At 44.1% G+C, this 14,737-nt stretch overlaps 1 protein-coding gene across 5 annotated transcripts in view; it reads right to left on the reverse strand.

Moving 5' to 3' along the window:
- Positions 1-6,067, reverse strand: part of STAG2 (STAG2 cohesin complex component) — a 76,995-nt gene extending 70,928 nt beyond the window's left edge. Inside the window, exon 1 of one of the 5 annotated variants that reach the window (XM_068697336.1) lies at positions 5,843-6,063. The gene's annotated coding sequence lies outside the window, so the exon portion shown is untranslated. Of the gene's footprint in view, positions 1-3,988; positions 4,175-5,842 lie in introns of those variants that run through there. The other 4 variants (XM_068697335.1, XM_068697332.1, XM_068697334.1 and 1 more) reach the window with 4 other exon arrangements.
- Between the last annotated feature and the right edge of the window lie 8,670 nt (positions 6,068-14,737).

A 14,737-nucleotide genomic window follows, 5' to 3' on the forward strand; every position in this document is an offset into this window, starting at 1 on the left:
GCAATTTAGCCATAACCAAGAGCTGTAACGTTACCTCCAAACCCAAGATCCCCAGGTCTTTCCAGGCAGATGGCTCATGTTAAGCAGTAGGAAAATAACCGTATGAAGGCCTGTCTGCTGTGTGACAACAGGTAGATCAGCACCCCTTGAAAAGGGGCACAGGAGGGACAGGCATGCCTGGGAAGGACGCCTGCCCCGCAGCAGCTCCGTCACTGCCTGATGGCTGAGCAACATCTCAACAAACCTTGGCAAAACCTCCAAGCCTGCTCTAAGGTACAATCCCAGCTGAATGAAGCACACATTCCTAAGGTCTGTTGTTTCTTTTTTAAATAGCCACTATCTTTGGAAAGGTTTAGAGCTTTTTTGAAATGCATGTTTGATCTCTTTTCATGACTTGCCAATAAAAAACCCTTAAGTTTGGACTCTGGCTCTAACTGTTTGCGTCAATCTAAACCACTGCAGAGGAATGTATTACATGGTAAAATACATCAGTTGAGACTTCTCTTCCCAATACAAGCAAGAGTCATCATAAGCAAGTGTGTGAGATTTTGCTTGCCGTATCAACCCTGAAACATCAGGAACCAACACAAAAATACTTCCATTGCCAGGAGTCACACGGAAGCGTTTATGAAAAGCTGCTGTAAGGAACAAATCTTCCACTGAACTTCTCCTGTCATACTCACCTCCCTTTTCCTACCCAGTAACTAACCTGTAGTGAAACAGAAGCATAGAAAAGTGAAATGTACAAGGGTGTGTAAGTGCAGGACGGATAAACCATCAGAATCAAAGCTGTAAGAAAACACAGGACCAATCCACCAAAACAACGGCATGCTCTCTTCTACATACTTGGTTTTGGGTGGGTATTGTGGTTAATTTCTCACAGACCACAACCAACCCTCTGATATATGCTAGTTTTCTCACATCTACTTATTCTAATCATATTTAAAAAAAATGAAAAAAGAAAAAAGAAAGAACATCTCCTACAGGAAAACTTATAGCTAACTACACAGTCAAAAAACTAAAAAACGTACCAAGTAGACAATAAAATACAATACATACAAGGATAGAGCAGCTATACGGAATCTAACTTTTAATTTCTCTCTGAAGTCATAATAAGACAAGAAGTATCTGCATACAAATGCAGTTCTATAGACACTTGGTTCTGACTCAGATTGGGATAAATAAGTTTAAAAATAGACCGCGCTCCTCCATGCAGCTCTGTAGCAAGTAAGGATTAGAAAAGAGCTAATTGCCACGTGAAAGCCAAGGGGTTACCCATGAAAAACATAGCAACAATTTTTTTTGCATCCCTTTTTCCAAAACTGGGTGCCAGATCTCTCCTCAGCTCTGATCAGTTGAGGGTAGTAAGTTAGTAAGATGAAAGAATTGTTTCACTTTATCTGTTTTTCTACCCAATATCTCACTGGTATGTGATTTTCTTAATAGAAAGTGTTGCAACTTGGAGATGAACAAATACTAAAAAAGGACAGAGTATATACTGTGAAACACTGCAACGGCATAACCCATCAAATTCAGAAATCTTTCGGAAGAGCCCAACCAACCAGTTTGCTCTGGAAAGAACCTTAAGAGAAAAAAAATAAAAATAAAAAATGCTAGCACAAGAGCTTCAGCTGCACTGACATAATACTGCAAAGCTTACTGAAGGTCCTCCCTCTCAAACGTACTTGGCCAAAGCAGAAGCTTGGGTCTGCCTACCTTCAAAAAGCCCCCCCAGAGTGGCCTCCCCCCCCGCAGACCCTTCCCAGACCACTGCAAGTGCTGCGGCTGAAGTGTGGCCCCACAGCGCTCCAGGGCTTGCTCCAGAAGCTTCCCGTTTCCCAAGCCACAGCTCCAGTTACCAGTTTCCCAAGGGCTAAGTTATCAATAAATTCTCTCCTCCTTTGTCAATGACCCTCAAATAAGGAAGCTTAAATTTTCAGAACATGGACACATTAAGTGATACTGGGAAAATGAGCAGGGCTTATTTAAGAATATTAAGCTGTTACGTTGATGGCTGCCATCAATCACTTCTTCCCATTACAAGACAATTACTGAAGCAGATGAAGCTCTTAGAAATAACAGCATCTAGCTGACAGAGACACAATCCACAACACATCCCCTTTCCCAATATGTTTTCTTGATTCCTCATCTGAAAATAGACGGATGGTACCATTCTGGAAATTCACACCTACAATATATTCCAAGGTTTTAAAATTACTCAGGGAAGAAATGGTCACACCGTAGTTAGAGATAACGCCAAGTTACAAACCTCATCTCATTTGACAACACACAGCACTCCAGGAACAAAACCAAGAAGCAAAAGTAACCAGCATAAATATTTGCTTATTTTGGGGGATTCACTTGACAAGAACGAGCAACTGAAGTGTTTAGGGTTTCTGTAAAACATCCAGCCTGCTTATGCTGGCACAAAAATGACAAAAAAAGAAAAAAAAAAAACAACATCCTAATCTCTCTTATATTTGCCTGCAGCAACACAACTGAGACAACATCACCGCAAATGAAAATGACAAATGACAAATCATCCTAAATTTCAACTGTGAATGACAAAGAGCAATCTAATAAAGTTCGTAACACTCTGACATGCTAACACCATTCCATGATTTGACTAAGTCTAATGTAGTTGCTTCCACCAACAAGAGCACTCACTTTCAAGTGGTTTGTAGCCTGCAGCTATTTTCTACAAGACTACAGGAGCATGTAATATTCAAGAGAATCTGTCTAGATTACTTTAAAAACAAAACAAAAGAATTTAGTTGCCATCGATAGATTGGACTGAAATAAAGTAAACCTAAGGAGACTGCTCATTATTTACACTGCTTCCAAGTGGAAATCATTTCATTCCATACATTTATGATTTAAATACTTTAAGATGTAAAGCAGAAATGTACCATATTTATGGAATTAATTTAGATTAATGGCCAGCTAAGTGAATACTTCTGTATTTAAAATGGAATTCTCTCTAATCATGTAACACAGTAACTGTTTTAAACCAGGTATTTTAATAAGCTAGGAAGCAACCAACTTTTTGTCACTATGCAGATCTCAAATAAATATTCTCTATATATTAGTATATCCAAATATTAATTTGAACCAACTTATTCAAAGCAGTAATTTCCGCTTTCAGTTGAGAAACATCAAGACTTTATGTCTAAAAGAAAAGACCTCTAGATAAATTTTAACTAGTCTTCTAAATACAAGACTAACGAGCCCTAATGTTGCTTACTGACTTGACTTCACATCACATTCCAGAAACCGTAAATGGACAAAAAAAACAAACACTTAAATACACAACTTTGGCACAAAGTCGTATGTAAAAGTATGTAACATGAGAGGTAACAGTAACAGTATGTCAAAGTATGTAACATGAGAGATACCTGAGTGCTAGGAAATTTAATGGGAAAATTACGGTCTCCCATCCTCCCATCTCCATGGCTACTTAACATTTGTTTACCCAGTGATAAGTTCACCACAGTTAGGTTAATTCAAACAACAGCAAAAAATAATAATAATAAAAGGACACATGTTTACCTCACAGATTGCTTAAAGACCACCTGTAGGTAATAAGGCAAAAAATGATTGGTTTTGCTAAAAATCACCCACAAGAACCTCCCCGGTCAGAAATCAAGAACTGTTAGAAATGGGAAATAATTCCTATTTTTCCCCTTCAGTTTTGAAGCTTGCTTTCTTTTTAATTCCTCAGAACAATGTGGGGATTCCAGCCCATCCAGCTCCAAGGCAAGAAGAAGGCGGTTGACGCCACCAACATGGTGGTTGCCTCCTGGCCCTGCTTTTATGGGAAGGGCTTTTGGGGCTGTAGGGGAACAGGGCAGGGGTACCCAGCCACAGTGAGCGTTGTGATTCTGTGACTCATCACCGCAAGGCTAATACGAGTTGGAGCTAATGAGCAGACCAGGAAGGCAAAGATTAAGGTCCACCAATTGCACAACCATTCCTGGTATTTATTTACCTGTGGAGAGCAAAATATCCGCGTGCAGGCCAGCTGGTTGCGTCCCAGGCAGCTCAACAGCCATGAAGTGACTGGAAAAGGGACTGGGGGGGGGGGGGGAAAGAGTACGAAAAGGGGAAAAAGTTGTTCCCAAGGGCCTGTTTTTGGTATGAACAAGCCAAGAGCGGGGCAGAGCTCCCCCCGGAGCCCTCGGCCCCGCAGTCCCTGAGGGCACGGAGCCGCCGCCTCCCGCCCGGGGCCGGCCAACGAGCGGCGGGCGGAGGCGGCGGCGAGGGCCCCGCCATGACGCACTTCGGGAGGCCCGGAGCCCGCCCCACCGCCGGGCCCGGCCCTCCGCGGCTGCGGCCGGCCCGGGAAGGGGCCGAGGGAGAGTTATGGGGATGCTGGGTGTGGGGCGCAGGAGGAGCGGGGGGGTTCCGCCAGGATGCCCCGACATAAAAGCCCAGCGCTGCCCGCGGTGGTCGCTCGAAGCGATAAATAAAAGGGTGAATCGAGGAGCGAGGCGCGGCCAGCTGACCCGGGGAGCACCTCGCGTTCATGGGGGAGACGAAAAACACTCAAACGCGCGTAAATAATAAAAAGTGCAGAGAGAAGTGGGAGAGGGGGAAGCGCGTCCCCCCGGCCCCTTCCCGCGGGGTGGGGAGCGGGCGGCGAGCCCCGGCCGCCTGCCTGGCACGGCCCGGCCCGAGCAGCGCTATCGAAAACAAAAGTGGCGCCAAAAGCCCCCGGCACGGAGCGGCTCCTGCCTCCTCCTCCTCCCCTTCCCTCCCCCCCGGCCGCCCAGCGGGGTCCCCACCACACGCGGCCCCCGGCGCCAGCCGCCCGCTGCCCTGTGCGGGGCTAAGCAAAGTCCTGACAAACGGTGGGAATGAGGATTAGCGATAAATCGCGCCCAAAGGGAAGCCGCCACAACTCCTTCCCGCAGCGGGCAGCCGCCGAAAAGAGTCGCTCGGAGGGCAAAAGCGAGTTCCACAAAAGCTTCCCCCTCGATTTTTATTTTTTATTTTTAATTTGGGGGAGGGGGGCACAACTCTTCGGGACGGGGCGGCGACAAGAGGCTCAGCGGGGCCGCGTCCTGGCTGCGGCCGGGGGCAGCCGCAGTCGCCACAGCCCCCGCCGGAGCGCCCGGGAAGGGGCGAGCGGAGCTGCCCCGGCTCGGTGGCCGGAGAACCGAGGCACGGGGCCGGGAAGCCGGAGCCCGCAGCGGGACGGAGGGCGGGCGCTACCCGGGCACGGGCCCCCCCCCCCCCGGCCCGGCCTCCCCCGGCCGCCCAGCCCGGGGCCCACCATTTTGGGCCGCGCGGCCCAGCGCCCTCCTGGCCGAGCCGCGGCTCCTCCGGCCCCGCCGCTTTCCCCCCGGGCCCCGACCCGCCGCCGCCACACGCACACACACAATGCCCCGGTCCTCCATCTTGCCGGCAGCCCCTGCTCGGCTCGGGAGAAGGGGGAGGAGGAGGCGGAGGAGGAGGTTCTCCATTTTAGCTCGCCGAGCGCCGGGCCTGCTCGCGGCGGGAGGAAAGGGGACAGCGGGGGGGGGGGGGGAGTGTGCCTGCTTTCGGGACCCTCCGGGGCTCCCAAACAGCGCCGCCGCCGCCGCCCGCCCGCGTCCCCCCCGCTCCCCGCCGAGAAAAGCGGGGGTGGGGAAGCGGGGGGCCGGGAGTGTTTTCGCGGCTCGGCCCCGCCGTCCTCCATCTTGGCTGCGCCGAGGCCCCGCGGCCGGCCGGCCTGCCGCCCCGCGCCGGGCCCCGCAGCTCCCCGGGGCCCGCGGGCCGCCGGCCGGCCCCGCTCGGCCGCCGCGCTCCCCGATCCCCCCCTCCAAACTTCCAGAAGCTTCGCCGCCATTTTCTAACTTACCTTGCCCGAGCCGTCGGCGGAGGCGGCGAGGAAGGCCCGGGCCCGGAGCTGCGCTCCTCTGTCCCCGGCCCGGCCCCGAAGACTCGGCCGCGGGGAGGGGGGCCTCGGCGGGGGCCGCGGGGCAGGGCGCTGGGAGCGGGCAGGTTATTTAATTTGGCGGCGGCGCTGGGGATTGTTTGGGGTGTTCGCTGCTCGGCGGCTGGCGAGCGAGTGGAGGGCGCAGGCGCCACCTGGCGGCCACCGGGCGCGGGTCGCTCTCCTGGGCGTGGGGCGACATCTGCCGGCGGCCGGCCGCGGGGCCGGGCCGCGCCGAGCGGGGTAAACAAGGCCCCGCGCATGTCCGCGCTGCTCCCAGCCCCGCTCCGGCCCTGGCGCGGCCGGGCGCGGCGCGGAGGAGGGGGACGGCGCTGGGCCAGCTCGGTCTTCCCCGCCGTAAGCCCGTGTCGGTAGCGGGGCTGAGGAGAGCGGCGGCGGCAGCGGCACCGCGGCCGCCTCAGCCTCAGCCCCAGCCCTTTCCCGCCGCCTCGGAGCTCCGTCCCTCCGCCCCCCCGCAGCCTCGTGCAAACTTCCGAGGGTCGCCCGTGAGCAGAGTTTTCACCTCACGGAGATGTACCCCTCGTGTGTGGTTACTCCATTTCACAACGCAGCAGGGTGGGATGCTTTTTTTTTTTTTTTCCTTCCCCTCTCTTGTGTAACGCTAAGCACATTACTCATGCTGGATAGTTGCACATAAGCTTATAGTTAGATTAGTCAGCACAAGAACATTTTTTTGTCCTGGTAATTAGCCTCTCATCGTCCCCTTGTGTTTATCTACTTTTAATTTTGGGGGGAGGGTTAGCATAACTAAGCCGGCGCTCAGCGGCGGAGCTCTGTGCACCCGCCTCACAAAGGCAGGACACTTAGGGGAAGAGCAGGCGGCAGTTCCTGTCTATGCAAAGCTAAGGTGAGGCCTCACAGCGCAAACGACACCTACAATGGAAGCTGCGATCAGATACGGAGTGGCTGAAATCAACTAGCAAAGATGGGTTGATGGCACGTAACAATGCTAGACTTACATGTAATGCTGCCGGGTAGGTGTAGAAGACCTGAAATAAATTATATTCAACTTTAAGAATTATTTTTCACTTCCTGTCAACACCAAGGACTCAAGGGAGAGCAGATTTATGCATTTAGAAATAAAAAATTTAATTTTTGTTCCTGTCTACGTATATACTAGGCACATTACTCATGCTGGATAGTTGCATGTAATCTACACATCCATTGTGTTACTTCTGTAGAAAGCTAGAAAGAAAACATAAGAGAAGAAAATCAGGAGAAAGATTTCCTTTCAGGCAACGCTTGAAAATAGCATCTTGAGTGCCTAGTCATAAATCTATGTTCAAGGTTTCAGTTACAGCTACAGGGGCAGTTGCTGATCTTTAACGGGAACCTGCTAATGACTATTTGGAAGTTGCGAAATAACTGTGAATAAAACATAGTCTGTTTAAAAAAAAAAAAAAGTTTTAAACTTGCTGTGATATAGATGGATGTTAAATTACACACAGAAAAAGATGAAGAAGAACTGGATCTATTTGTGTCTTCCCTGTACAGTCAGCTTCTGACAGCTGCCAGATAGACAGCTTTTCCATGAAAATAAACTGCACTCTTCCAAAACTAATATTTTACTTGCACACAGAATTTCAGTAACATATCTACTTGAGGTACAGTAGGGCTACTCATACTAAAACTCAAATCCCAAATTTGGTAAGATTGTTATAATCTACTGCAACAGCTGGGAGAAGCACCAAGCTGCCTCAGAGTCAGGCATGAAGACATGTATCCAATATTTGCTATATGGAACCACAGTGCTTTCTCAACACACTTGACCTCATAGCTGAGGGAGGTTTTTTCTTTTTTCTTTTTTTTTTTTTTTTCTTTTTCTAAATACGTTTAACAAGAAAAATGTGTTTAACAAAAAAAAAAAAAAAAAAAAAAAAACACGACATAGTTTTTAGGGTGTGGTTTTGAAGGAATGGGTGTACAAGCGCTGACAATGCCATGGCAGATAGTTCAGCCCATTTCCAAAGCTGTCTTGGACCTTAAAAGCCCAGATTAATAAAACTTCTGTATATCCTGACTCACGTGACAGAGTTGGTTTTCTAAGCTTGCAACAACAAATCATGGAAGCCCTCTAGAGACCAGACTCCAGGTGCAACAGCTATCACGAATCATTGGGCACAGAGGCTGTTTAAGAGGATTTTGCACTCTGGTTCACTTCCTCCCTCCCAGTTGTTCCATTCATCCGTAGATGCTGTCTAAGCAAAACTTCAAAACTTGCATCATCAGAGAAGAGGGAGGCCCATTTCTTTCCTACATTTTTTTTTTCCCCAACACATTCCTTCTCAGATGCTATTTAGAGTACAACTACAAAAACAATTCAGACAGCACAACAGAAGGTGTGGGGAACTCCTAGAGGTCTGGAATGTGTCTGCTCTGTTCCAGGGAAGAGAAGACAAGGTTTTTTAACCCAGCAGTGCCCTTGAAGGATTCATAATGCAGAATGACACTCAGAAGATACATGAACTGGTTTCTGATGGTTATTTATAGCATACATCTAAGATGCAACCATAACCATCTCTCAACCTGTGGATAGGAATACAGGAGATAGAAAAGTTGAGTAAGTTCTTAACCACTACATTTGCTGTCTTGTGGAAGATAAAAATGGCTCTGTGAAGAGCCTAACTTCTGCATTTTCTCTCAAAACTGATCACGCTTCTGAGACTGAAACCTTCCAGTAGCTACAACAGTTAAGGAAATAAGACAATAAGGAAATAGAGACCTTTTAAAACTCTCAGCTTTCTAGAAAGGATCTGTACCTGATAGAAAAGAAGTTTTGAGAAAAAAGGTAGGAGAAAGTACTTTACAGGACTACATCAACTTTCTTACAATAGCTACTCTTAAGACTTCAAAGTCCACTGTTACTGATAGTGAGCCCAATTCAGAGATTATTTAACAATGGTTTCTGCAACAGGGATTTTTTTTTATGATGTTTGATGCAAAGAGGCAGAGATTAGAGTCAGTCTTGATCAGAGTCACACATTTAAAAAACAGTGGTCAGAGAAGAGATCCCAAACCAATTCCACGCCTCAATCAACGGCTAAAGGTTCATCACTAGAAAAGAACACCCCCAAGCTGCCAGATGGCTGATTCAGGCTTCCAGGCAGGAGACTCATGCTGCCTCCTTTTCTTTGAGGACAGTGAAATACGAACTCACCCCGCAATTCTACATGTAATTCTTCTCTTCTATTAAAAAGAAAAAAGACAAAACCTTTTTCTTCATTATGTTTTATTTGCTTATAGGAGTTGGAACAAAAAGAATTTGTACACTGGATTCATTCCAAGGTGAGGTGATGACCTTGAATCACCTGTATTAAGTAAGCCACTTTTTTAGTTGGGGACAGAGGGGAAAAGCAGTCTTCCCAGTCCAATTTTGTTTCCCAGATTTCTGACACTGGCTCAGTCACTCTAGGGAAATTTGCTCTAAGTCCTTCTGGAGATGAGATATTACATAACAAAAATAAAGACCCAAAAATGTGTTACTTTCCCATAACCACAGGAGAGAGATTTCACATCAGTAGCTCCTTAGGCCTTTCCCTGTTCCGTGAATAATTTCTTCCTTTTGTGGTTTACATAAATTAACCTTGCATGCACCTATTTCTCACCAGTCCATTCCAGAACACCTCACCCAAATCTGATTTTTCATGGATTCAGTAAGTTTCTGCCTACTGTGCTCTCAGACCTGCAAAGGAGTACACAGTCACAGCCCATACATACCCTTATTACTAAAAAAGAAGGAAGTTTTAACTCTGCTTCAGTGATGGCTCTAGAAATTAATTAAAAGGACATAGCAAGAAGGTATTTATCAGCAGCTTCCCTCAGCTATCTGCTTGCCACTTGTTCCCCAAAGCCCCCACCCTCATTCCCATATTTGAGGGGAAGGGCACTTGCTATGTCTAGTTCAAGGTAAAAAAAAAAAAAAACAAAAAAAAAACATAACCACATTTTAAAGCTTTCATCACTGAAGTGTGTAAAAGTCATGCCAGTTATTAGTAGGAAATAACAAAAAGCCCTTCTCCTAGGTTCAGTCAGGAGTAGTTGCTTTCACTTGAGCCACGACCTCAGCCTTAAAGACAGGAAGGAGGAAGTGTTACTGCTCAGGCCGCCTCTCCTGAATCAAGCACAGGATCTGTTCCAGCTCCCAGACATAGGGAGGTTTCAGAGGACACAGCCAAGATGTCCATCCAGGCAGAGGTGCAACGCATCATGGACCTTTTTATGAGTCATGGTAGCACCTGTGACGAAGTCTGTGGAAGAAGCATAGGTACCAGAGAAGCATGTTTCAAACTGGGTGAGTTGGTTCGGTCAAAAGGCACCGTCAGAAGCAGGAAACAACAGATGTTAGAATAAGAAAAAAAGAAAATAATAAGAAGAAAAGAAAATAAAGAATAAGAATAAGAAAAAAGAAAAAAGAAAATAAAAAAATAAAGGGATGGGTCAAGAAGCAGACAAGCTGCAATGAGGCATCTTCTGGTCGTGAACTGGGAAGCAGCTTTAGCTAAGAGACAGCTTAAAAAAAAAAAAAACAAAAAAAAAACAAACTGAGACTACACCATGCCTTGGATGCCCAGGGCTGCTCACCTGTGAGGAGCATGCAGTTCTCAGCTGGTTGGGCTTCCCCAAGCCCCAGATCCCTCAAAGACTGACACGGAGCCAGCTTCTTCCCTGAAAACAGGGGGAAGAAGGCTGGCTTGTGGTTAGATGAGATTAGAGTGGAACTGGGACAGAAATGCTGTTAGTCAGCTTAAACTGCCCAAGATCAGATCGTAGAGCAAAAGGATTACACGCAAGTCAAATGTATTTGTTTAAATTGTCATCAATGAGCTTTGAAGAAAATGATTCATCAAACAAATGAGTCAGCTCTCCTGCATTTTCAGGCAAACACCAGTTTGGGATGTTGACAGTGGATCAGTTTATCTTGGTCTTTTCCTCAGAAACTACAGAGGCTGAAGCTTAGGAGGTTGGAGTGGCAGTAAGTGCAATGAAGGCTTGCTGCTGACATGACAGCTAAGGATAAGGAACTGATTGCTCTTTCAGATAAGCCTGCATGGTTTTATGCAGCTGACTTATCACATTCCCAAGATCCTACCTGTATCTTGATTAAGATTTTGTCTTAAAGAAGCAAAGCATAACAAGTGGCAAGTAATACAACAGTTTATGACATCTTAGCGGTTTGCACAGATGTTGAAAACCGTTAAGATAAAAATACCATTTTTAGAACCTAACTTCCTTTAGCATGCTTATAGAAGTACTGTAAAGCCTCAGCAACAGCAACTGCAACCAAAGCAATTTTCCCTCTGTGCTCCAGGGCAGAAGGTGCTTCCAGGAGCTAGCTCTTTTGAAGATTAACCGTTTGCTTTAAGTGACAAACCTCATCACACTGTTATAAGGTAAGAGAAATTGTGTCAGAGTTCTGCAGCAAGATCCAACTTCATAAGGTTAAAAAGAGCTCATATAAATTATGAGTAAATAAATATAAGTGCTCTCTGCCTTGGTAATTTCTCAAAGTTAGAGTAAGTAATTCCCCAAGATGTTCATGCATTTCTACTAAACTTGGCTTTTCAGTAGTTACTGTAATGATTTTCCTAGTAGTTTTCACAAAAGCACTCTGCAAAGGACTTTTTCATTTTATAGTAAACTCCATTTTTCAATTATCAAGCATTTAACTTTGCTGCCGTCAATAGCTGCCCACGCTATAAAATTGTAAATTAGTAATTATCCAAAGGCAACTAAGTAGTTTTCACCTATCATGCAACATCACACATTTATAATAAATTTAACGCACTTTCCTCCTAGATTTTCCAGAGAATTTTGTTTATCCAAGCCATTTATAACTGAAAATGTACTGTCCTCTTCCCTATCATAGGAAAAAGCAAATTTGTCTGCTACGTCCGTCACAGAACTGTATTCTATGAATTAACATTAATAATTTTACCATAACATTGATGTCAGTATTGCTTAAGTAAGCTTATTCTAACCCTGGTTAAACAAATTGAAGACAAACTGCTGGAATCCAGTTTGTATTTATTATCACAGCCCTTTGGCCTCCCCACAGAAAGCCATTTTACAATTGTGGCACAATAATTTCTGTACAGCAGCATCAGCAGGTCTCTCGAAGTGTAACACAGTGACTCACGAAACTGGCAACATACTTTCAACAACCTGAATCAGTGCAAAGACAAGGCAGGGTCACAGCAAAGGAAAAATATTCTTGATCAAATTTTCAAGCTACTCAGCAAAATTTACTCACACAAAACAAAAACAGTATGGGGACAGTGTGAGTATTCACTCATAGCTCAACTGCAGGAGGAATGAAGTTGATCTCACTGGCGAAGAGTCATCACCCTTCACAAAGCAGGTTCAGGAGGTAAGACCAACGCAGCCATCCTGCATCAGACTTGCAATGAATGGAAGTGCTTCTTCCCCCTCTTTGGCAACCAGCCCTCTTGCTGATAAATCTCACACAAAATGGAAGGTAAAAAAGAACACTGCTCAAGAACTCCTTCACATACTTATCTCCACAGAATATTGCAAAAGCCAGAAATATCTCCAAATCTTTTGTCAGTCTATGACATTTTTGGGTAGGCCTTACACATAGTACGCTAGAACTTGCATGCTTTGAAAGGCAGGACAGATTCTCTTCTGCCACTCAATATCACGGCAGCAAAATTTACTACACCTTCTGAAGTTTAATCCTAGTATACAACACTTAAGCTTGAAGTTTACTATGAATACGGTAATCAAGTGCTTGCATTAACCTCTCACCCAGTTATATTTTTATTTCTAATGGCCCATTATCTTTATGTTAATTTTACTATGAAAACTAACTTTAAAAATAGATGTCTTAGATTAACAAAAATGAAAACTTTGAAGACTTCAAATTATTTGTCCTGCATCTTCAGGCAGCACATACTACTAACTAAAACAAATATTTGGGCATTCATTGTGGTCAAAATTAACCACACAACACTGAAAGATTTTTTTAAAATACTCTACTTGAAAAGGAAAGATGATCCAAAAAATTCCATTATCAGTGAAAATCTTTTTATTGAGCTATGGGCTTTAGAACAAGCCAAAAACAAAACAAGAAAATAAAACATGGACAGCTAAGTATATGTAGAGATATGAGTTACAGCAGCCTGTAGAATAAATCAGTATCATGTTTCAAAACCCTTATTTCAAAGCACTGAGAAAAAGCTAAACACATAACAATTTAATCTGTTTTTTCCTTACTTTGCATGCTAAACTAGGCGTGTAATTTCCACATTTTCTAAACAAAAAAATCCTGAATACGTTATTAAAAACCCTTGTAAATCTCCCACATACCTAAAGTAGCAAATAGTTCTACCACTGTCTGTTAAATGGAAATAAGAAAGATATTAAATAGTAATCAGCAGAAAAACAGCTACTAAATAACCGATACTTGATTTTACTCCATAGCTCTTCATTCCAAAAAATCTTTTGTAAAAGCCAAATTCCAGGCATCTTTGTCCTGCTGCTAACCTCCTTTTCAAAGGACCTGTGCTTCTACTGCATTTATTTGCATCTTTCATTTCTGTCACTTTAAATACTCCTTATCAGTGTCCATGTAATTTCTTCTGTTTCTTTAAGATACCAAAACCAAAAGTAATTTGAAAAAAAAGTCTTCCCAATTCAAGCCATCAAAATTTGATGAGTATGTTAATTATTTTCTCACATTTAGTCTGAATAGAATTTTGATTATAATTTTTTATTTAAAAAAAAAACAAAAACAAAAACTAAGCCTACAGAGAAGTTTTGTCATCTTGCTAACAGGATCTTAACCCTTTAATGTTCCCAAATGATTAAAATTGGAAGTATTATTAGAGTACTGTATCTTTTATAACATTTACTATATTATGATATACTGTATTATTCTATTTTTCTTTTAAAAATAATAATGTAATATAATAATACAGCTTAGTATTACGTTTTAACATGAAGCATTTTGTATTATTTACTAGGAAAGCAAACAGATTAAGCAATATCCATTTCACTTTTGAAGATATTGTGCCTTATTTCTATTTTTTTTCTTGAACAGTTTGCATACTAACATCCCAATTCACCTCCTTACCATGATTAAAGTTTATGAGGATTCTAAATAACATTGGGTCAATCTCTTTCCTAGGTATGGTTTTGGCTAGTCTTCATGCCAAATTTTGCAGCCTATAAACTAGATCCAGCTCATCCAGATAGTCTCTCTCACATGACTTAGGTCAAGGTTAGGTAACAAACCTAACATAGTTTGCAACATTAACTACACAAGCTATTTCAGGCAAAATACACCAGCTCACATGCACTTACCTCTCTTTAGTTTCCTGTGAAAGTTAACAAAAACCTTCCCTGTAAGTCAATGTGGGAGCTATAACCAAGCCTGCCAGAACAGCCAACCTTTATTTGTCTCAGAAAGCCCTGTATGTATGGGTTCTCCAATGCTAAGCTTTTCAAAATAGACACAAAGCAAAAATAAAACCTTTCTTACCAGAATGACATACCTATTTTTTCCCAGAAGAGAAATATGACTCCAAGTGCTGAATTCTTTATGAAGTTCTAGTCATATATTCCTAAGAATTGAATTCTAATTTATTACAAAAATTAGCTAATTGAACTCGTTTTAAAATCAACAGTCTTTAACTCATACAAAACATGGATTACTTCCTCTCAAAATATCATCCTTACTAATACATGTTATTTGGGAACAGTTGAGTTACAAACCGAAAATGCAGCAGAAAGCAACCTTCTATTATGACAGCTTTTGCATGTAAGAATCAAACATGCTAC

This window comes from Anas acuta, chromosome 13 (genome assembly GCF_963932015.1).
Source record: "Anas acuta chromosome 13, bAnaAcu1.1, whole genome shotgun sequence".
NCBI lineage: Eukaryota > Metazoa > Chordata > Aves > Anseriformes > Anatidae > Anas > Anas acuta.